This window comes from Microcebus murinus, chromosome 16, assembly GCF_040939455.1.
Source record: "Microcebus murinus isolate Inina chromosome 16, M.murinus_Inina_mat1.0, whole genome shotgun sequence".
NCBI lineage: Eukaryota > Metazoa > Chordata > Mammalia > Primates > Cheirogaleidae > Microcebus > Microcebus murinus.
Window position 1 is genome coordinate 55,565,790 of NC_134119.1, and position 24,025 is coordinate 55,589,814.

A 24,025-nucleotide genomic window follows, 5' to 3' on the forward strand; every position below is an offset into this window, starting at 1 on the left:
TTTGCAGTTCATCCAACCGCGGCCAACTGCACATCAACAAGCATAAAAACAAACAAGAAGGTCATCATCCGGACTTTGGACCCAAGCGTTTGAACATGCGACCCCCAATGCTTTAGGGTTATTGCTGCCACCCACGTTGGCAAAAGAGACTCGAGCAAAAGCACTTTTGGCCGTTGGAAGGCGTTTAACGAGGGCGTTTTTTGATTTTATGTTTGGTAAACCTCTTGGTGATGCGGAAATTGCTTTCACAGTTCTTAAAACATTGGCTCGTTATGTGATTGTGCGTGTGCATGTGACACCCAGAGTGGCCCCTCCAACTTGGAGTTTGAATTGGGCCTCCGGGGGACCTATTAGAAGAATGCAGGGGTTTTCTTTCTTCAAGGATGCTACAAAATTACCCTGATGACACAATTTCTCTGGCGTTTGTCCCACAGTCAGGCGCCCAGGAGTGATCCTGGTATTGTCATCCCCGACCACTGGGCCGTTGGACCTTCTCCACCCATTTATTCAATTGTTGGGAGATCCCAACGACAGACTGCTCTCATCTTCTTGAAGTCCCAAATCTGGAGACAGTAGGGCACGTGTCTGTCATCTCGGGCCTGGAATATCTGTAGCCACCGGGAAGGGGACAGACATATGTTTTCCTGGGTTCCGAGAAGGTGGAATGACCTCATAGATGTGTCCCACTGCTTGGCATTGCAGATTTTTAAAACAGAGTTTCAACATCTTGGTGATAACAGCCGTTTTATTTGTTTATTTATCTTTTATTTTTGTTCATGTAGAATGGGTGAACTTTTTTTTACTTTTTCTTTTTTCTTTTTTTTTGATAACAGCATTTTTAACCCTTTGCACTCGCTTGCTTTTTTCTCATTTTCCACTCTACATTATCCACATTCGACATCCGAGTGCAAAGGGGTAAGGCAGGTTTACTTCTTATTTTATTTTATTTTATTTTATTTTATTTTATTTTTGAGACAGAGTCTCGCTTTGTTGCCCAGGCTAGAGTGAGTGCCGTGGCGTCAGCCTCGCTCACAGCAACCTCCAACTCCTGGGCTCAAGCAACCCTCCTGCCTCAGCCTCCCGAGTAGCTGGGACTACAGGCATGCGCCACCACGCCCAGCTAATTTTTTCTATATATATTTGTTGGCCAATTAATTTCTTTCTATTTATAATAGAGATGGGGTCTCGCTCTTGCTCAGGCTGGTTTCGAACTCCTAACCTTGAGCGATCTGCCCGCCTCGGCCTCCCAGAGTGCTAGGGTTACAGGCGTGAGCCACCACGCCCAGCCCACTTCTTATTTTAAATTAATTTTGATGCACTTGTTGGATAATAAATGTCCGGCTTAGACAATTTGGAAAATGCGGCAAACTCAAGTGATTTCTGGAAAAAAAATAGCATAATTCCATCGTCTAGTAATGAATACTCTTAGCGTTATGTTGTGATTTCCTTCTAGTCTGTTTTTCTTGCCGTGGAGTTTTACACGGTTGTGTGGGTTTCCTAGAATTGCTGGAACAAATTACTGTCAACTGGGTGACTTAAAATGACAGAAGCTTATTTTTCTCACATTTCTGGTGGCTTGAGGCCACAAATCAAGGTGTCTGCAGGATCGATTCCTGCCTGAGGCTCCAAGGGCCATCTTTTCTGTGTTGCCGTCCTAGTTTCTTGTGGCTGCTGGCATCTTTGGTGTTCTGGGCCGTGGACACGTCACTCCTGTCTCTGGCTCTACCGTCACTTGGCGTGTTCTTTGTGTCTCTCTGCTTCTTCCTGTCTCTTATAAGGACTTACTGAATTTAGACCCACCCTAATCCAGCCTGCTCTCATCTCAAGATCCTTAACCTCATTACATCTGCAAAGACTTTTTTCCAAATGAGGTCACATTTGGAGGTGACATATCTTTTGGGGGAACCACTATTTAATCCATTGTAATAGTTATGACAATAAAGCATAAAGCACATGTGGGTTTCTTTTTTTTTCTTCTTCTTTGAGACAGGGTCTTGCTCTGTGGCCCGGGCTGGAGTGCAGTGGCGTCAGCATAGCTCACTGCAGCCTCTAACCCCTGGGCTCAGGTGATCCTCCTGCCTCAGCCTCCCAAGTAGCTGAGACTACAGGCACATGCCGCTGCACCTGGCTAATTCTTTTTTTTTTTTTTTTTTTTTGAGACAGAGTCTCACTCTGTCGCCCAGACTAGAGTACCATGTGGTCAGCCTCGCTCACAGCAACCTCAGACTCCTGGGCTCATGTGATCCTCCTGTCTCAGCCTCCCGAGTAGCTGGGACTACAGGCATGTGCCACCATGCCCAGCTAATTTTTTCTATATGTTTTTAGTTGGCCAACTAATTTCTTTCTATTTTTAGTAGAGATGGGGTCTTGCTCTTGCTCAGGCTAGTCTTGAAGTCCTGGCCTCAAGAGAGCCTCCCGCCTCGGCCTCCCACAGTGCTAGGATTACAGGTGTGAGCCACTGAGCCCAACCCAAACACAGTTTTATATTCTAAAGCAGTGTGCACAAGCAGGACTTCCTGCATATATTACCTGTGAAAGGTGGTGGCACTGGTTAAGTTAAGGGCGGGGCCTTAACCTTGGGGCAGCCACGTGAGGAATATGCTTTGCATGCTTGCAACAGGAAGCGATTGCACAAGCTGCTACAAATGCATGGAATTATGTGATGGAATTTGCTGCCCCCTGTATTGATGAGGTCAGCTCTCTGAATCAGCTGAGCCCAGGCCACTCTACTGAGTCCATTCATCTTCTCTTTGCTTTTGTTGAACCTTGCCAGGGCGATGGATAAGAAATGAACTGGTAGTGTGTGCACGGTTATTTGGAGGAAGAGCTTTCGGCCCTGGGGCCTTTCAATTAATGTCTGGGTAATAAATCCACTTTCAAAGGAAAAGAACAGGCTTCCTCAGAAAAGGAAATGCTTAGTAATTTTAGAAATGGGTCCCATCTCCACAAAATCCTGCCAAAGCTGGCTCATTCCACCTCCCACTTCTCTGTAAATACAACCAGAAAAAAATGTATATCATTAATTGTACTTTCTACTCTCTGATTTCTTTAAATCCAGTGGGAAAGGATCTAGGTTTATCAGAATATAAATGATCTGAAGTAATAACAGATCATGATTTTTTTTTTCTTATTTAAGACAGAGTCTTGCTTTGTTGTCCAGGCTAGAGTGAGTGCCATGGCGTCAGCCTCGCTCACAGCAACCTCAAACTCCTGGGCTCAAGCGATCCTCCTGCCTCAGCCTCCCGAGTAGCTGGGACTACAGGCATGCGCCACCACACCCGGCTAATTTTTTCTATATATATCAGTTGGCCAATGAATTTCTTTCCATTTATAGTAAAGACGGGGTCTTGCTCTTGCTCAGGCTGGTTTTGAACTCCTGACCTCGAGCAATCCGCCTGCCTCAGCCGCCCAGAGTGCTAGGATGACAGCTGTGAGCCACCCGGGCTGGGCCCAGATTATGAATTTTATCATCATCCTATTAGCTATCTTTAATTGAACATTTACAATATGCCAGGGATATCATAGTCTAAGCACGTTCTTGCATTTTTGTATTAAATTCTTAAAGCATTTATGAGATAGACATCATTATTCACATGAGGAAACTGGGGTTGCTGCAAATGTTTAAGTGACAGGGAGACTTCAGAAACACTGGAGGGTCACTTCTAGACCACTGCAATAAAGTGAATGTTGCAATAAAAGCAAGTCACACAAAGTTTTTGGTCTTCCAGTGCAGATATAAAAGTTATGTTTATATTATACTGTAGTGTATTAAGTATGCAATAGCATCTTGTCAGAAAAAATAATGTACATACCTTGATTTAAAAATACTTTATTGGCCGGGTGCAGTGGCTCACACCTGTCATCCTAGCACTCTGGGAGGCCGAGGCAGGCAGATTGCTCGAGGTCAGGAGTTCAAAACCAGCCTGAGTAAGAGCGAGACCCCATCTCTACTATAAATAGAAAGAAATTAATTGGCCAACTAAAAATACATAGAAAAAATCATCCGGGCATGGTGTTGCATGCTTATAGTCCCAGCTACTTGGGAGGCTGGGGCAGGAGGATCGCTTGAGCCCAGGAGTTGGAGGTTGCTGTGAGCGAGGCTGACCACATGGTACTCTAGTCTGGGCGACAGAGTGAGACTCTGTCTCAAAAAAAAATTAAAAAATTAAAAATATAACTAAATAAAAATACTTTATTGCTAAAAAGTGGTAATGACCATCTCAGCCTTCCGCTGAATCTTAATGGTTTTTTTTTTTTTTTTGCTGATCAAAGGTCTTGCCTGCATATTGGTGGCTACTGATTGATTAGGGTGGTGGTCACTGGAGGTTAAGGTAGCTGTGGCAATTGCTTAAGATAAGAGACCTGTGCGGGTTGCCTCTTCGATGGACTCTTCCTTCGGCAAAAGGTTTCTCTTGAGCACGTGATACTATTTGATCAGCCACAGGACAACTCCTTTCGACATTGGAGTCAGTCCTTTCCAAGGCTGCGGCCGCTTTACTCACTAAGTTGCTGGAAAGTTCTAAATCCTTGGTAGCCATTTCAGCAATACTCACAGCATCTTCACCAGGAGTAAATTCCATCTCAAGAAACCACTTTCTTTGGTCACCCATAAGAAGCAACTCCTCCTCTGTTCAAGTTCCATCATGAGATTGGATCGAGTTTAGTCGCATCTTCGAGCTCCACTTCTAGCTCTCTTGTTATTTCCACCTTTGTGGTCATTCCCTCTGCTGAAGCCTGAAGTCCCCAAAGTCATCCACGAGGGTTGGAATCCACTGATTGCAAGCTCCTGTTCACCTGGCTATTTTGACCTCCTCTCATGAATCACAGGGGTTCTTAATGGCATCTAGAATGCCGAATCCTTTCCAGAGGGTTTTCAGTCGACGTTGCCCAAATCTATCAGAAGATTCGCTATCTATGGCAGCTGTAGCCTTACAAATTATACTTATTAAATAATAAGACTTGAAAGTCAGAGTTACAACTTGATCCATGAGTTGCAGAATGGAGCATGAAAGTAACATTCATCTGTGTGTATATCTCCATTAGAGCTCTTGGGTGACCAGGTACCTTGTCAACAAGCTGTAATAAATTTTATATATATATATTTTTTTAGACAGAGTCTTGCTCTGTCACCTGGGCTAGAGTGCCGTGGCATCAGCCTAGCTCACAGCAACCTCAAATTCCTGGGCTCAAGCGATCCTCCTACCTCAGCCTCCTGAGTAACTGGGACTACAGGCATGCGCCACCACACCTGGCTAATTTTTTCTATATATATTAGTTGGCCAATGAATTTCTTTCCATTTATAGTAGAGACGGGGTCTTGCTCTTGCTCAGGCTGGTTTCGAACTCCTGACCTCAAGTGATCCTCCTGCCTTAGCTTCCCGAGTAGCTGGAACTATGGGCATGTGCCATCATGCCTGGCTAATTTTTTTTTCTATATATTTTTAGTTGGCCAATTAATTTCTTTCTATTTTTAGTAGAGACGGGGATCTCGCTCTTGCTCAGTCTGGTTTCGAACTCCTGACCTTGAGTGATCCTCCCGCCTCGGCCTCCCTGAGTGCTAGGATTAACAAGCTGTTCATATTTGAAAGAAATCTTTCTTCTGAGCAGCAGGTCTCAGCAGTGGCTGAAGATATTTGGTAAACCATTCTGGAAACACACACGCTGTCATCCAGGCTTTGTTTAGCCGTTTATAGAGCACAGGCAGAATAGAGATTTAGCAAGATTCTTTGAAGGGCCCCAGGTTTTCCAGAATGGTCAGTGAGCATTGGCTGAGAGTTATCAGCTGCATCGGCCCCTAACGAGAGTCAGCCTGTCCTTTGAACCTTCAAATTCAGGCATTGACTTTTCCTCTCTCTTACGTCTCTTTGCAACTAGCAAGAGCAGATTCTAATAAAGAGCTTTGGAATCGGGGCAGCTGTAGCTTCTGTAAAAGGGGAAAACCAGGAAATATTTTTTTTTAAAAAAAAACTTATCCACTATCATGGCATGAAATATTTTTTTTAATGGTGGTACAATATTTATACCATAAACTTTGGCACCTTACCCATTTATAAGTGTGTTGGTTAGTGGCACTGAGCACATGCACAATGTGGTGCAGCCATGATGGCTGAGTTCTCAGGAATCACCCGTCTGGCATCTTCAAGGCCACCTAGAGAAGCCTGTGCTGCATGGAAGTGAGGGCGAGCTTTGGAATCAGCTCTGGGTCAGACGTCCCCTCTCTCCTCGAAGCCACTAGCTGTGTGGCTTTCGGCCAGTCAGCAACCTCTCTGAGCTGCAGTGTTACTTCCCTGTAAAATGGTGAGAAGCCTGCTCCTTCAACAGACTGTTCTCCAAGACCGAACTGAACCGAGAGCCTTCTCTAAATGCCTTGCGCAGTGCTGGTGAGTAGCCCATAAAATGTTGGGTCCCTCTCTTCTTTCTTCTCCTTTTTCAGTGTGATTTTTTTTCTTGGTGCAAATGCTAGAGCAATTCAACTCTCCCCATCCCCATCTTCACAGCCTAGAAATTTGTCCGGGAGTCCCAGGAATAAATCTGGGAGTCAGGAAAAAGAAGAAAGCAAGCCCATGACCATGCATTTTGCCAGTTGGCCTGCCTCTGCCTTTTCCAGTTAGAGTCTTAAGTAGCGAAGTGGTTATTTCTTTTTCTTACCCGTGCGCGTGCGTGCGTGTGTGTGTGTGTGTGTGTGTGTAGGATAGTGTTTGGCATGCATTGTTGTGTGCATGTGTGTGGGTGTGCCAAAATATAGAGAAAAATGACAGAAAGAGGCCCACTTGAGACATCACTTCTCTGCGCTGCAAGCTAGAGCTGACGAGGAAACCCCCTCTGAAGACCCCAGTGGATTTGGGGAACATCTTGGATCGGAGAGAGGCACCAACGGTCCAGGATGCCATTCTTGTCCCACGAGAAAAGTATTTGAGGCTCAGCGAAAAGACAGGAGGCTACGCTGTCACACGGGAGCGGTTGGTTATTTTCAGCTCTGTAGAAAATCATATTGTGACAATATTGTGACAATGTGACGTTGTGAAAATCATATAGTGACAATATTATGAGATATTGTGACATGTTGTGAAAATCATATTGTGACAATATTGTGACATTATGACATGTGAAAATCATATTGTGACAATATTGTGACATGTTGTGAAAACCATATTGTGACAATATTTTGACATTATTGTGACATATTGTGAAAATCATATTGTGACAATATTGTGAAATGTTTTGAAACCCATATTGTGACAATATTGTGACATGTTGTGAAAAACATGTGACAATATTGTGACATACTGTGAAAATCATATTGTGACAATATTGTGATAATATTGTGACACGTGAAAATCATATTGTGACAATATTGTGACATGTTGTGAAAATCATGTGACAATATTGTGACAAACAAGTGACAATATTGTGATAATATTGTGACAAACGTGACAATATTGTGACAATATTGTGACAAACATGTGACAATATTGTGTGACAATATTGTGACAATATTGTCACATGTGAAAATCATATTGTGACAATATTGTGACATGCTGTGAAAATGATGTAACAATATTATGACATGTGAAAATCATGTAACAATATTGTGACAAATATGTGACAAACGTGACAATATTGTGACAAACGTGACAATATTGTGACAAAAATGTGACAAACATGTGACAATATTGTGACAAACATGTGACAATATTGTGACAAACAAGTGACAAAAATGTGACAAACGTGACAAACATGAGACAATATTGTGACAAACATGTGACAATATTGTGACAAATATGTGACAATTTGGTGACAATATTGTGACAAAATTGTGACAATATTGTGACAAACATGTGACAATATTGTGACATGTGACAATTTGGTGAGAATATTTTGACATGTGACAATTTGGTGACAATAATGTGACAACATGTGACAATATGGTGACAAAATTCTGACAAACATGTGACAATATGGTGACAACATGAGACAATATGGAGACAAACATGTGACAATATTGTGACATGTGACAATTTGGTGACAATAATGTGAAAACATGACAATTTGGTGACAATATTGTGACAGAATGTGACAATTTGGTGACAATAATGTGACAACATGTGACAATTTGGTGACAACATGATGACAATTTGGTGACAATATGAGAAAATTTGGTGACAATATGGTGACAACATATGACAATTTGGTGATAATTTGGTGACAACATGGTGACAATTTGGTGACAATAGGTGACAACAGGTGAAAATTTGGTGACAATATGGTAACAACAGGTGACAATATGGTGACAACAGGTGACAATTTGGTGACAATATGGTAACAACAGGTGACAACAGGTGACAATATGGTGACATGTGACAATATTGTGACAATTTGGTGACAACATGTGACAATTTGGTGACAATATGGTGGAAACAGGTGACAACATGGTGAAAACATGTGACAATTTGGTGACAATATGGTGACAACATGTGACAATTTGGTGACAATTTGGTGACAACAGGTGACAACAGGTGACAATTTGGTGACAACAGGTGACAACAGGTGAAAATATGGTGACAATATGTTGATATCATTGTTGTCACTGTCGATGTCATTCATCATTGTCGATGTCATTGTCACTGTCGATGTCACTGTTGTCATCACTGTTGTCATCATCACTGTTGATGTCGTCACTGTCGATGTCACTGTCAATGTCATTGTCACTGTCGATGTCATTGTAACTGTTCATGTCATTGTGACTATCATTGTCACTTTGATGTCATTGTCATTGTCGATGTCATTGTCATTGTCACTGTCGATGTCATTGTCACTGCCGATGTCATTGTCACTGCCGAAGTGATTGTCATTGTCGATGTCATTGTCACTGTTGATGTCATTGTCACTGTTGATGTCATTGTCACTGTCATTGTCATTGTCACTGTCGATGTCATTGTCACTGTCAATGTCATTGTCACTGTTGATGTCATTGTCACTGTTGATGTCATTGTCACTGTCGATGTCGTCACTGTCGATGTCTTTGTCACAGTCGATGTCATTGTCACTGCCGATGTCATTGTCACTGTTGTCATTGTCACTGCCGATGTCATTGTCACTGTTGTCATTGTCACTGTTGATGTCACTGACGATGTCATTGTCACTGTCGATGTCATTGGCACTGTGGATGTCATTGTCACTGTCATTGTTACTGTCGATGTCATTGTAACTGTCGATGTCATTGTCATTGTCAATGTTGATGTCATTGTCATTGTCACTGTCGATGTCATTGTCATTGTCACTGTTGTCATTGTCATTATTGTCATTGTCACTGTCATTGTCATTGTTACTGTTGTAGTCATTGTCACTGACGATGTCATTGTTATTGTCACTGTTGATGTCATTGTCATTGCCGATGTCATTGTCACTATTGTCCTTGTCACTGTTGATGTTACTGTCGATGTCATTGTCACTGTCATTGTCACTGTCGATGTCATTGCCACTGTCATTGTCACTGTTGATGTCATTGTCACTCATTGTCACTGTCATTGTGATTGTCACTGTTGATGTTATTGTCACTGTCGATGTCATTGTCACTGTCATTGTCATTGTCACTGTCAATGTCCTTGTAACTGTCAATGTCACTGACACTGTCATTGTCACTGTCGATATCATAATCACTGTTGATGTCATTGTCATTTTCACTGATGATGTCATTGTCACTGTCATTGTCACTGTCGATGTCATTGTCACTTTTGTCATTGTCACTGTTGATGTCATTGTCACTGTTCTCATTGTCACTGTCGATGTCATTGTCACTGTTGTCATTGTCACTGTCATTATGATTGTCACTGTCGATGTTATTGTCACTGACGATGTCATTGTCACTGTCATTGTCATTGTCACTGTCGATGTCATTGTCACTGTTAATGTTATTGTCACTGTCGATGTCATTTGTTCTGTCACCATTCGGAGAGCGTGGTGGGGGTCCAGGGGGGTGACCCCAACCCTCAGCACCCACCACCATGCCTGGCACCCCAGCCTGCTCCGTGGGGCCTCCTCTTGGCCCAAGCTGCAGCAACACCGCCACGTGGCAGCAGGCGTGGCATCTGCACTGTCGGGTCTCAGACCAAGGGTCTCGTCTGTGGGAACCAACACGCTGGAGGAAACCTTGAGATTCAGAGAGGGGAGGGAGGTGCAGAAGGCCAGGTTGTCATTTTGAGGGAGTAGGTGACCAGAACTCGTCCCATTGATTTTGGTGTTCTATGGGATACACGTATCTTTGGTGGTGGCACCGGATGTTGGGGGATGCACAGTCACACCCAGACGTGCTTGACAGGCCTCCTTTTACTTTTCATTTTGGAGTCATTTTTTTTTAAAAAAAAATGCCTCTTGGCCGGGCGTGGTGGCTCACGCCTGTAATCCTAGCACACTGGGAGGCCGAGGTGGGTGGATTGCTCGAGGTCAGCAGTTCGAAACCAGCCTGAGCAAGAGCGAGACCCCATCTCAACTATAAATAGAAAGAAATTAATTGGCCAACTAATATATATATATATATAAAAAATATTAGCCGGGCATGGTGGCGCATGCCTGTAGTCCCAGCTATTTGGGAGGCTGAGGCAGCAGGATTGCTTGAGTCCAGGAGATTGAGGTTGCTGTGAGCTAGGCTGACGCCATGGCACTCACTCTAGCCAGGGCAACAAAGCAAGTCTCTGTCTCCAAAAAAAAACTGCATCTAACCTACATTATTGCATTTTCTTTTCTCTCTTTTTTCAAGCAGATTATGGGAGTACAAGTATTAACGGTGCATGTATTGCCCGTGTCCCCCTCCCCCTGTTGTCTTATTCATTTATCTCTCATACTTTAGCAGCATATTGTGGGGGTACCAATGTTAAGGTCGGGTATATTGCCCTCTCCCCACCTCCCCCCTCTGGTCAGAGCTTCAAGTGCACCCATCCCCCAGTTGGTGCGCACCCACCCCATTCCTAATGGGTGTGTATGCCCACCCCCTCCCCACCCCCGACCAACCTCCACCCGATCAAGGTGATTCCTCTACGTCCACTTAGGTGTCCATGGGTTCCTACCAATTTCCCAGGGAGAATGCACGTGGTACTCCTGTGTCCATTCTTGGGATACTTGGCTTAATGGAACGGGTTCCAGCTCCGGCCAGGAGAACACGAGAGGTGCCCTCTCACCGCTGTTCCTCATAGCCGAATAGCACTCCGTGGTGTCGACGTGCCACATTTTATTAATCCACTCATGGATCAGTAGGAATTCGGGTCTCTTCCACATCTTTGCAAATGTGAATTGTGCCGCCACAGACACCTGAGCGCAGGTGTCTTTTGCATAGGCTGCAGGCCTGGCTCTTCTGAAAGCCGCTCGTGACCCACGGGTGAACCTGGTCAGGGTACTTTCTCTAAGGAGCAGACTCTGATCCGGGCGGGCTACCGGTGTTTCTGTTTGCTCGTTTCTTTCTTCCATTTCGGGAAAGTCTTCCTTACTGGGTTTGGAAATCTCCTATGCCTTTCCTCGCCTATTCTGTCAGCTTTCAAATTCTCTTTCAGTTGCCACCCTCACAGATGGATTAGGAAACTCTTTTCGGTGCATTCCTTAGTGAAATGACCTCAAGGAAGCTCGAATCCAATATCTAATGGCCGACTTTTAGCAAGTCCACACCCGAGGGTGGTTGGGGTCCAATCCAGCCCCGGGCCAGGCCCAGGCCCCTTGGATTGGGCCACAGGAGGACACAGAGCAGGGTCCCGGCCCCCACGGTAGCGGTGCCGGCAGGTCTCCAAGGGCTTGGGGGTTTTCCAGAGGTAGGAGATGGAGGGGACTGATGTCTTCAGCGCCCCCCAAACCACCCCGCCCCACCCCACCCATGGGACACATCCCGAGCGACGCCCCTACACTCGCTCCCCTCCCCCATGCGCTGTGCCCCAGCCCTGGCCCTGGGGAATAGGCGGCAGCCCACCCACGGGGCGGGGGGGGCAGCTGAAAGGGGTTGTGCGGGAGGGCGGCCCCTGGCTGGGGTCAAAGGGCGAGCGCCCCGCGTGCGCATGCGCAGTCAGCAGCTGCGCGCTGGGGGTGGGGGCGGGTAGGTGAAGGAGGCGAGGTGAGGAGAGGAGGGGGGCTGGAAGGTCTCCACCTTGGCGGGTCCAGCCGTGGAGGCGCATCGTGTCTGTGTGTGTGTGTGTGTGTGTGTGTGTGTGTGTGTAGACTTCCCCCCACCCCACCCCACCCCGCCCCGTCCCTCACTTCAGTCCTCCGGAGTCCGCCCGACCGGGCCGGCGAACTCCACAGGCCCGGCGCGGGTCAGCGCTATCGCGGGGAAGCGCGGTGAGGCTGGCCTCTTGAGCGGGGCAGGGGCGCCCTCCGCCGTCTAGGGCCACACCACCCTGAACGCGCCCCATCTCGTCTGATCTCCGAAGCTAAGCAGCGTCGGGCCTGGTTACTACTTGGATGGGAGAAGACCGCCTGGGAATCCCGGGTGTCGTAGGCTTTTTTTTTTTTTTTTTTTGCCTGTTGCTCTGTCCCCTTGCTGGGAGCGCGGCGGGGCGGCGGTCCGGCGGATCACCCCCACCCTCAGCGCCCGCCGCGGTGCCTGGCGCCCCAGCCCGCACCGTGGGGCCTCCTCTTGTCCCAAGCCGGGACACCGCCGCCACGCGGCAGCATGCGTGGCATCTGGACTGTCAGGTCTCAGACCAAAGGTCTGCTCTGTGGGAACCGACACACGCTGGAGGAAACCTTGAGAGTCTGAGAGGGGAGGGAGTTCCGGAAGGATTCCAGGATGTCATTTTGAGGGAGTATGTGACCAGAACTCGTCCCGTTGCTTTTGGGGTTCTGTGGGCTACACGTAGGAATCTCTGGTGGTGGCACTGGAGGTTGGGGGATCCGGAGTCACACCCAGACCTGCTCGACAGGCCTCCTTTTACTTTTCTTTTCGGATTCATTTTCTTAGAAAGTGTCTCTTATCTCTATTATTGCATTTTCTTTTCTCTCTCTTTTCAAGCAGATGATGGGAGTACAAGTATTGAGGTGACATGTGTCGCCCGTGCCCCCCTCCCCCCTGTTTCCTTATTTATTTCTCATTTTCTCCCAGCGTATTGTGGGGGTACCAATGTTCAGGTCAGGTGCATTGCTCTTTCCCCGCCTCCGCCCTCGGGTCAGAGCTCCAAGTGCGCCCATCCCCCAGTCGGTGGTGCGCACCCACCCCCTCCCTAATGGGCGTGTATGCCCACTCCCTCCCCCCGCCCGCCCGACACCCAACCGATGAAGGTGATTCCTCTCTGTCCACTTAGGTGTCCATCCGTTCTTACCAATTTGCCGGTGAGCCCGCGCACGTGGTGCTCGTGTGTCCATTCTTGGGCTACCTGGCTTACTGGAACGGGTTCCAGCTCTGGCCAGGAGAACACGAGAGGCGCCCTCTCGCCGCTGCTCCTCACAGCCGAATGGCACTCCGTGGTGTCCACGCGCCACATGTTATTAATGCACTCCTGGATGGATGGGCACTCGGGTCGCTTCCACATCTTTGCGATTGTGAATTGTGCCCTAACTGTCACCCTACCCCTTACCCAGCCTGTCTCCTCTGCCCCTGCCTGACGCGCTCCTCCCCCGCCAGGCCCGTCACTGTCCTCGGCCCATGCCCCTGCCTGACCGGTTCCTTCCCGCCCCGGCCCCTCACGTCACCGTCACCGTCCTCTGCCCCTGCCTGACAGGCTGCTCCCCGCCGGGCCCACCACCTCGGCCACTGCCTGACTCACTCCTCCCCGGCCAGGCCTGTCACCGTCCTCCTCGGCCCGTGCCTGACACGCTCCTCCCCGCCCCTCACCGTCCTCGGCCCCTGCCTGAGGGGGCTCCTCTGTCGCCTGGGCCTTCCAAGGGCTTGGTGTGGACGCTGGTTGCAGGACGCCCTCCCAGGAACCCGGTAGCAGGGCGGCCGCAGCGTCTGGCGCAACCCAATCGTCGGTCTGCCAGCCGCCATCGCTAAGTGGCCTGCGGAAGACGTGCTCCCGCTGTGCCACGGGGGCCCAACTGGTATCTTCTCTGAGGCTTGTGGCTGCCACTCCCCGCAAGGGGAGAGCCGCGGAGGTGGGGACCACCTCCTCATGGGGACGTACACCCTGCTCTCCATGTCGGATTCCGGGGCTCTCTGTCCTGCCAGAAGGCCCAGCTGGCCTGCGGGTCCTTAGAGTGGCAAAAACATCCGAAAACTGAGATTGAGGGTCCGGTAGGTGTCTGCACTTTTGTGCTGGGCACCCCAGGGAGGCCCGGGGGCTGGCTGGACAACCCGGTCTGCTGGGCGGGGGGTTTGGAGGAGCAACTGATGCCCTTTGCACTTTGGGTAGCAAGTGTCTCAGGTGTCCCTGATCCCTGCACCATGTGGGGGGGGGCGCGGTGGAGGAGGAGGAGGAGGGGGGGGAGGCCGTGACCTGCAGTCGTGTTCCCGGGGTGGCATGGCATGTGGCTTCTTCCACGGGCTGCTTGGCCTGGCTCCCTGCACCTGGGCCTTTGGAGGACTGGCCCTGTGCTTGCCAACACTTCCTGCAGGGACCCAGAGCTGGGAGGTTGCATCTCTCAGCCCTGGGTCGGGCAGAGTCCCAGCGGGCCATGCCAACAACCTCTCTCAGCACGGGTCCCCCAGAAGGCTCCTTTGGGACCAGGATTCTCTTGCGGGTGACTCTTTAAGGTCTGGCCCCTGGATGGAGGGGCACCAGGAGTAGAGGAGCAGGAAGGGGAAGGGGGTGGCCATGCGAGGGGACACTTTCAGGCCAAGTCCCAGCTTCAGCCTGATCCTCCTGGGAACCCCGGGGTGGACGTCACACCTCCTGGTTGTCCCGCTCTGAGACAAGGAGCCGGGCTTCGCATTCCCACAGCAGCCAGTCATGGGCTGAGGACACCTGGGGCATTGGGAACTCCCTGGCTTCTCTTTGGATTACCATTTGGAGCTGCTTGGGAATTGTGCCGCCACACACACCCGAGTGCAGGTGTCTTCTGCACAGATTGCGGGCCTCGCTCTTCTGAATGCCGCTAGCTGGCGACCCACCCACGGGTGAACCTGGTCAGGGTACTTTCTCTCAGGGGCAGACTGTGATCCGGGCGGGCTACCGGTGTCTCTGTTTGCTCCTTTCTTTCTTCCACTTCGGGAAAGGCTTCCTTACTGGGTGTGGAAATCTCCTATTCCTTTCCTCGCCTATTCTGTCAGCTCTAAAATTCTCTTTCAGGCCGGGCGCGGTGGCTCAAGCCTGTAATCCTAGCCCTCTGGGAGGCTGAGGCAGGCGGATTGCTCGAGGTCAGGAGTTCGAAACCATCCTGAGCAAGAGCCAGACCCCCGTCTCTACTGTAAATAGAAAGAAATTAATTGGCCAACTAATATATATAGGAAAATGAGCCAGGCATGGTGGCGCATGCCTGTAGTCCCAGCTACTTGGGAGGCTGAGGCAGAAGGATTGCTTGAGCCCAGGAGTTTGAGGTTGCTGTGAGCTAGGCTAACGCCACGGCACTCACTCTACCCTAGGCAACAAAGCGAGACTCTGTCTCAAAAAAAAAAAAAAAATTCTCTTTCAGTTGCCACCCTCACAGATGGATTAGGAAACTCCGGTGCACTCATTAGTGAAATGACCTCAATGAAGCTGGAATCCAATATCTAATCGCCGATTTTTGGCGAGTCCACACGCCAGGGTGGTTGGGGTCCAATGCAGCCCCGGCCAGGCCCAGGCCCCTTGGACTGGGCCAGAGGAGGACACAGAGCAGGGTCCCGGCCCCCACGGTAGCAGTGCAGGCAGTTCCCCAAGGGCTTGGGCGTTTTCCAGAGGTAGGAGATGGAGGGGACTGCTTTCTTCAGTGTCCCACAGACCAAGCCACCCCACCCCACCCATGGGACACATCCCCAGAGAGAGACGCCCCATACACTGGCTCCCCTCCCCCATGCGTTGTGCCCCAGCCCTGACCCGGGGGAATAGGCGGCCGCCCACCCACAGGGCCGGGGGCACAGCTGAAAGGGGTTGTGGGGGAGGGCGGCCCCTGGCTGGGGTCAAAGGGCGAGCGCCCTGTCATTGGGTGGCGGCTGAGAGGTGCTGGGGGTGGGGGCTGGGGGCGGGGAGGTGAAGGAGGCCAGGCTAGGAGAGGAGGGAGGCTGGAAGGTCGCCACCTTGGCCAGTCCAGCCCTGGAGGCGCATCTTGTGTGAGTGTGAGTGAGTGAGTGTGAGTGTGAGTGTGTGTGTTGTCTGTGTGTCTGTGTGTCTGTGTGTGTAGAGAGACAGCCCCGCACCCCGGCCCGCCCCTCCCTGCCCGCCCCGCCCCGCCCGTCACCCCCGTCCCTGGGAGCCCGACCAACACGGCAGGCAAACTCAACAGGCCCCCGCGGGGCCTGGGGTGGGAGGAGGCAGCGGGGAACCGCAGAGAGGCTCCGCTTCTTGAGCGGGGTAGGGGCACCCTCCGCCGTCTACCACCACACCACCCCGAATGCGCCCCATCTCGTCTGATCTCGGAAGCTAAGCAGGGTCGGGCCTGGAAATACCGGGTGCCATAGGCTTCTTCTTTTTTTTGGCTTCTTCCTTCCCACCCGGCCTGTCACCTGTCACCTGTCACCGTGCCCGGCCCCTGCCTGACAGGGCTCCTCCGTCGCCTGGGCCTTACAAGGGCTTGGTGTGGACGCTGGTTCCAGGACGCCCTCCCAGGAACCCGGTAGCAGGGCGGCCGCAGCGTCTCGGGCAACCCAACCGTCCACCTGCCACCCTCGCTAAGTGGCCTGCGGGGGACGTGCTCCCGCTGTGCCGCGGGGGCCCAGCCTGGTGTCTTCTCTGAGGCCCCTCGGCTGCCACTCCCCGCAAGGGGAGAGCCGCGGAGGTGGGGACCGCCTCCTCATGGGGACGTACACCCAGCTCTCCACATCGGATTCCGGGGCTCTCTGTCCTGCCAGAAGGCCCAGCTGGCCTGCGGGTCCTTAGAGTGGCAAAAACATCCGAAAACTGAGATTGAGGGTCCGGTGGGTGTCTGCACTTTTGTGCTGGGCACCCCAGGGAGGCCCGGGGGCTGGCTGGACAACGCGGTCTGCTGGGCGGGGGACTGATTTCTTCAGCGCCCCACAAACCACGCCACCCCACCCCACCCATGGGACACATCCCCAGAGAGAGACGTCCCATACACTGGCTCCCCTCCCCCTTGGGCTGTGCCCCAGCCCTGGCCTGGGGGAATAGGTGGCAGCCCACCCACAGGGCGAGGGGGGGGCAGCTGAAAGAGGTTGTGGGGGAGGGCGGCCCCTGGCTGGGGTCAAAGGGCGAGCGCAGTCAGCGGTGGCGACTCGCTGGGGGTGGGCAGCGGGTAGGTGAAGGAGGCCGGGGGAGGAGACGAGGGGGGCTTGAAGGGCTCCACCTTGGCGAGTCCAGCCGTGGAGGCGCATCTTGTGTGAGTGTGAGTGTGTGTGTGTGTATAGAGAGACAGCCCCCCGCCCCGCCCCGCCCGTCACCCCTGTCACTTGGAGCCCACCAGACCAGGCAAACTCAACAGGCCCGGCCCGGCGCGGGGCCTGGGGCGGGAGGAGGCGGCGGGAAAGCACATAGAGGATCGGCTTCTTGAGCGGGGCAGGGGCGCCCTCTTCTGTCTAGGGCCACACCACCTTGAACGCGCCCGATCCCGTCTGGTCTAGGAAGCTAAGCAGGGTCGGGCCTGGTTAGTACTTGGATGGGAGACCGCCTGGGAATACCGGGTGCCACAGGCTTCTTCTTTTTTTTTTGCCCCTTGTTCTGTCCCCTTTCTGGGAGCGCGGCGGCGGCCCGGGGTGGGGGTGACCCCCACCCTCGGCGCCCGCCGCGGTGCTTGGCGCCCCAGCCCGCACCGTGGGGCCTCCTCTTGTCCCGAGCCGCGACACCGCCGCCACGCGGCAGCATGCGTGGCATCTGGACTGTCAGGTCTCAGACCAAAGGTCTGCTCTGTGGGAACCGACATGCTGGAGGAAACCTTGAGAGTCTGAGAGGGGAGGGAGTTGCAGAAGAAGGCCAGGATGTCATTTTGAGGGAGTGTGTGACCAGAACTCGTCCCGTTGCTTTTGGGGTTCTATGGGCTACACCTAGGAATCTTTGGTGGTGGCACCTGATGTTGGAGGATCCGGAGTCACACCCATACCTGCTCCACAGGCCTCCTTTTACTTTTCTCTTCGGATTCATTATTTTTAAAAAGTGTCTCTTACCTCTATTATTGCATTTTCTTTCCTCTCTCTTTTCAAGCAGATGATGGGAGTACAAGTATTCAGGTGACATGTGTTGCCCGTGCCCCCCTCCCCCCTGTGTTCTTATTCATATACCTCTCATGTTGTTCCAGCGTATTGTGGGGGTACCAATGTTAAGGTCGGGTACGTTGCCCTCTCCAAGCCTCCCCCCTCGGGTCAGAGCTTCAAGTGCGCCCATCCCCCAGTCGGTGCGCACCCACCCCATTCCTAATGGATGTGTATGCCCATCACCTCCCCCCACCCGCCCGACACCCACCCGATGAAGGTGATTCCTGTCCGTCCACTTAGGTGTCCATCCGTTCGTACCAATTTGCCGGTGAGCCCGCGCACGTGGTGCTCGTGTGTCCATTCTTGGGATACCTGGCTTACTGGAACGGGTTCCAGCTCTGGCCAGGAGAACACGAGAGGTGCCCTCTCACCGCTGCTCCTCACAGCCGAATAGCACTCCGTGGTGTCCACGCGCCACATTTTATTAATGCACTCCTGGATGGATGGGCACTCGGGTCGCTTCCACATCTTTGCGATTGTGAATTGTGCCCTAACTGTAACCCTAACCCTTACCCAGCCCGTCTCCTCTGCCCTTGCCTGACGCACTCATCCCCGGCCAGGCCCGTCACTGTCCTGGGCCCCCACCTGACCGGCTCCTTCCCGCCCGGCCTCTCACCGTCCTCGGCCCCTGCCTGACCGGCTCCTCCGTCGCCTGGGCCTTCCAAAAGCTTGGTGTGGACGCTGCTTCCAGGAAGCCCTCCAGAAACCCGGCAGCAGGGTGGCTGCAGCAGTCTCCAGCAGCTGTCCCTAAGTCGCATGCGGGGGACGTGCCCCCGCTGTGCCGCGGGGGCCCAGCCTGGTGTCTTCCCTGAGGCCCTGAGGCTGCCTGCTGCCGCTCCCCGCAAGGGGAGAGCCGCGGAGGTGGGGACCGCCTTCTGATGGGGACGTACACGCAGCTCTCCACGTCGGATTCCGGGGCTCTCTGTCATGCCCAAAGGCCCAGCTGGCCTGCGGGTCCTTAGAGTGGCAAAAACCTCCGAAAACTGAGACTGAGGGTCCGGTGGGTGTCTGCACTTTTGTGCTGGGCACCCCAGGGAGGCCCGGGGGCTGGCTGGACAACGTGGTCTGCTGGGCGGGGGGTTTGGAGGAGCAACTGATGCCCTTTGCACTTTGGGTAGCAAGAGTCTGAGGTGTCTCTGAGCCCTGTGCCATGTCGGGGGGGGTGCAGGGGGGAGGAGGAGGAGGAGGAGGTGGGAAGGGCCGGGGCCTACAGTCCTGTTCCCGGGGTGGCACGGCAAGTGGCTTCTTCCACAGGCTGCTTGGCCTGGGCTCCCTGCACCTGGGTCTTTGGAGGACCGGCCTTGTGCTTGCCAACACTTCCTGCAGGGACCCAGAGCTGGGAGGTTGCATCTCTCAGCCCTGGGTCGGGCAGAGCCCCAGCAGGCCATGCCCACAACTTCTCTCAGCACCGGTCCCCCAGAAGGCTCCCTTGGGACCAGGATTCCCTTGGGTGACTTTTTAAGGTCTGGCCCCTGGATGGAGGGGCACCAGGAGTAGAGGAGCAGGAAGGGGAAGGGGGTGGCCATGCGAGGGGACACTTTGAGGCCAAGTCCCAGCCTCAGCCTGATCCTCCTGGGAACCCCACTCTGAGACAAGGAGCCGGGCTTCACATTCCCACAGCAGCCAGTCGTGGGCTGAGGACACCTGGGGCGTTGGGAACTCCCTGGCTTCTCCTTGGCTTAACATCTGGAGCTGCTTGTGAATTGTGCCGCCACACACACCCGAGTGCAGGTGTCTTCCGCACAGACTGCGGGCCTCGCTCTTCTGAATGCCGCTAGCTCGCCACCCACCCACGGGTGAACCTTGTCAGGGTATTTTCTCTCAGGGGCAGACTCTGATCCGGGCGGGCTACGGGTGTCTCTGTTTGTTCGTTTCTTTCTTCCATTTCGGGAAAGTCTGCCTTGCTGGGTGTGGAAATCTCCTATGCCTTCCCTCGCCTATTCTGTCAGCTTTCAAATTCTCTTTCAGTTGCCACCTTCACAGATGGATTAGGAAACTCTTTCCGGTGCACTCATTAGTGAAATGACCTCAATGAAGCTGGAATCCAATATCTAATCGCCGACTTTTAGCGAGTCCACATGCCAGGGTGGTCGGGGTCCAATGCAGCCCCGGCCAGGCCCAGGGCCCTTGGACTGGGCCACAGGAGGACACAGAGGAGGGTCCCGGCCCCCACGAAGCGGTGCCGGCAGTTCTCCACGGGCTTGGGCGTTTTCCAGAGGTAGGAGATGGAGGGGACTGATTTCTTCAGCGCCCCACAGACCACGCCACCCCACCCCACCCATGGGACACATCCCCAGAGAGAGACGCCCCATACACTGGCTCCCCTTCCCCTTGGGCTGTGCCCCAGCCCTGGCCTGGGGGAATAGGCAGCAGCCCACCCACAGGGCGAGGGGGTCGCAGCTTAAAGGGGTTGTGGGGGAGGGCGGCCCCTGGCTGGGGTCAAAGGGCGAGCGCCCCGCGTGGGCAGTCAGCGGTGGCGACCCGCTGGGGGTGGGCAGGGGGTAGGTGAAGGAGGCCGGGGGAGGAGACGAGGGGGGCTGGAAGGGCTCCACCTTGGCGAGTCCAGCCGTGGAGGCACATCTTGTGTGAGTGTGAGTGAGTGTGAGTGTGTGTGTGTGTATAGAGAGACAGCCCCCAACCCTGCCCCGCCCCGCCCCGCCCATCACCCCCGTCCCTTGGAGCCCGCCGGACCTGGCCGGTGAACTCAACAGGCCCGGCCCGGCTCGGGTCAGTGCCCGCGCGGGGCCTGGGGCGGGAGGAGGCGGCGGGGAAGCGCAGAGAGGCTCAGCTTCTTGAGCGGGGCAGGGGCGCCCTCCGCCGCTGTCTAGGGCCACACCACCCTGAACGCGCCCGATCTCGTCTGATCTCGGAAGCTAAGCAGGGTCGGGCCTCGTTAGTACTTGGATGGGAGACAGCCTGGGATTACTGGGTGCCACAGGCTTCTTCTTCTTTTTTTTTTTTTTTTGCGTCTTGTTCTGTCCCCTTTCTGGGAGCAAGGCGGCGGCCCGGGGTGGCGGTGACCCCCACCCTCAGGGCCCACCGCGGTGCCTGGCACCCCAGCCCGCACCGTGGGGCCTCCTCTTGTCCCAAGCTGCGACACCTCCGCCACGCGGCAGCATGCGTGGCATCTGGACTCTCAGGTCTCAGACCAAAGGTCTGGCACTCTGTCTGACCATCCCCCATGGGTGTGTGGACACACCCAGATCGACACAGCGCACGGTCTGCCCATCTCCCATGGGTGTGTGGAAACAGCTAGATCCACACAGAGCCCTGCCTTCCTGTCACCCATGGGTGAGTGGACACAGCCTGATCCACACTGCGCCCTGCCTGCCTGTGTCCCTTTGGTGTGTGGACACAGCCAGTTCCACACTGCGCCCTGACTGCCCATCTCCCGTGGGTTAGTTTACACAGTCACATCCACACTGCGCCCTGTCTGCCTGTCTCTGCTGGGTGTGTGGACACAACAAGTTCCACACAGCGCCCTGCCACCCGTCTCCCGTGGGTGAGTGGACACAGCCACGTCCACACAGCGTCCTGCCTACCCGACTCTGTTTGATGTGTGGACACAGCAAGTTCCACACTGCTCCCTGTCTGCCCGTGTCCCGTGGGTATGTGTACAATGACAGTTCCACACATAGCCCAGCCTGCATGTCACCCATGGGTGAGTGGATACAGCAAGTTCCACACTGCGCCCTGTCTGCCCGTTTGCCATATGTCTGTGGACACAGAAAGTTCCACACAGAGCCCTACCTGCCCGCCTCCCGTTGGTTTGTGGACACAGCCAGTTCCACACTGCACCCTGACTGCCTGTCTCAGGTGGGTGAGTGGACACAGCCACATCCACACAGCACCCTGCCTGCCCATCACCCGTGGGTGAGTGGACACAGCCACATCCACACAGCGCCCTTCCTGCCCATCTCCGGTGGGTTAGTGGACACAGCCACATGCACACTGCGACCTGCCAGCCCGTCTCCCGTGGGAGAGTGCACACTGCCAGTTCCACACTGCACCCTACCTGACCGTCTCCTGTGGGTGTGTGGACACAGCCACATCCGCACAGCACCCTGGCTGACCGCCTCCCATGGGTGTGTGGACACAGACAGTTCCACACTGCGCCCTGTCTGCCCATCTCCTGTGGGTGAGTGGACACAGACAGATCCCCACATCGCCCAGCCTGCCCGTCTCCCATCGGTGAGTGGACACAGCCAAATCGTCACGGTGCCCAGCCTGCCCATCTCCGGTGGGTGAGTAGACACAGCCACATCCACACAGCACCCTGCCTGACAGTCTTCCATGGGTGTGTGGACACAGCCAGTTCCACACTACGCCCTGCCTGAACGTATCCCATGGGTGTGTGGAAACAGGCAGATCCACACAGCGCCCTGCCTGCCTGTCACCCGTGGGTGAGTAGACACAGCCAGTTCCACACTGCGCCCTGCCTGCCCTTGTCCTGTTGGTGTGTGGACACAGCCAGATCCACACGGCGCCCAGCCTGCCCTTGTCCCATTGGTGTGTGGACACGGCAAGATCCACACTGCGCCCTGCCTGCCTGTCTCCCGTGGGTGAGTGGACACAGCCAGATCCACACAGCGCCATGCCTGCCCGTCTCCCGTGGGTGTGTGAACACAGCAAGATCCACACTGCGCCCTGCTTGCCCATCTCGCGTGTGTGAGTGGACACAGCCACATCCACACTGCGCCCTGCCTGCCCGTCTCCCATGGGTGTGTGGACACAGCCAGTTCCATAATGCTCCCTGTCTGCCTGTCACCCATGGGTGAGTGGACACAGCCAGTTCCACACTGCGCCCTGCCTGCCCGTCTCCCGTGGGTGTGTGGACAAGCAAGATCCACACTGCGCCTTACCTGCCGGTCATCCATGGATGAGTGGACACTGAAAGTTCCACACTGTGCCCTACCTTCCCGTCTCTTGTGGGTGAGTAGATACAGCCACATCCACACTGCGCCCTGCCTGCCTGTCTCACGCAGGTATGTGGACACGGCAAGATCCACACTGCACGCCGCCTGCCCGTCTCCCGTGGGTGAGTGGACACATTCATTTCCACACTGCGCCCTATGTGCCCGACTCCCGTGGGTGAGTGGACACAGTCAAATCCAAACTGCGCCCTACCTGCCCGTCTCCCCTGGGTGAGTGGACACAACCACATCCATACTGCCCCCTGCCTGCCCATCTCCCGTGGGTGAGTGGACACAGTCATTCCACAAAGCGCAATGCCTGCCCGTCTCTCATGGGTGTGTGGACACAGACTGATCCACACCGCGCCCAGCCTGCAATTCTCCCGTGCGTGAGTGGACACAGCCAAATTCACTCTGCGCCCTGCTTGCCCATCTCCCGTGGGTGTGTGGACACAGCCAGTTCCACACTGCACCCTGCCTGTCCATCACCCCTGTGTGAGTGGACACAGCCAGAATCACACTGCGCCGTGCCTGCCCGTCTCCCATGGGAGTGTGGACTCAGCAAGATCCACACTGCACCCTGCCTGCCCGTCTCCCCTGGGTGTGTGGACACAGCCAGTTCCACACTGTGCCCTGCCTGCCCTTCTCCCGTTGGTGTGTGGACACGGCAAGATACACACTGCGCCCTGCCTGCCCATCTCCCATGGGTGATTGGACACAGCCACATCCACACTACGCCCTGCCTGCCCATCTCCCATGGGTGAGTGGACACAGCCAGATCCACACTGCGACCTGCCTGCCCGTCTCCCATGGGTGAGTGGACACAGCCAGATCCACACTGCGCCCTGCCTGCCTGTCTCCC

General features: G+C 53.7%; 1 long non-coding RNA gene and 3 pseudogenes across 1 annotated transcript; all 4 read left to right on the top strand.

The window, feature by feature from the left end:
* Nucleotides 1–6,153: 6,153 nt before the first annotated feature.
* LOC142861170 (uncharacterized) lies at nucleotides 6,154–6,627 on the top strand. Its single transcript, XR_012912556.1, has 2 exons — nucleotides 6,154–6,380; nucleotides 6,498–6,627. It is a non-coding gene; the product is annotated as an uncharacterized LOC142861170 (long non-coding RNA).
* A 5,729-nt stretch (nucleotides 6,628–12,356) lies between these two features.
* Nucleotides 12,357–12,478, top strand: LOC142861399 (uncharacterized; annotated as a pseudogene).
* Nucleotides 12,479–17,576: 5,098 nt separating this feature from the next.
* LOC142861326 (uncharacterized) lies at nucleotides 17,577–17,695 on the top strand (annotated as a pseudogene).
* Nucleotides 17,696–21,072: 3,377 nt separating this feature from the next.
* Nucleotides 21,073–21,191, top strand: LOC142861390 (uncharacterized; annotated as a pseudogene).
* Nucleotides 21,192–24,025: the final 2,834 nt, after the last annotated feature.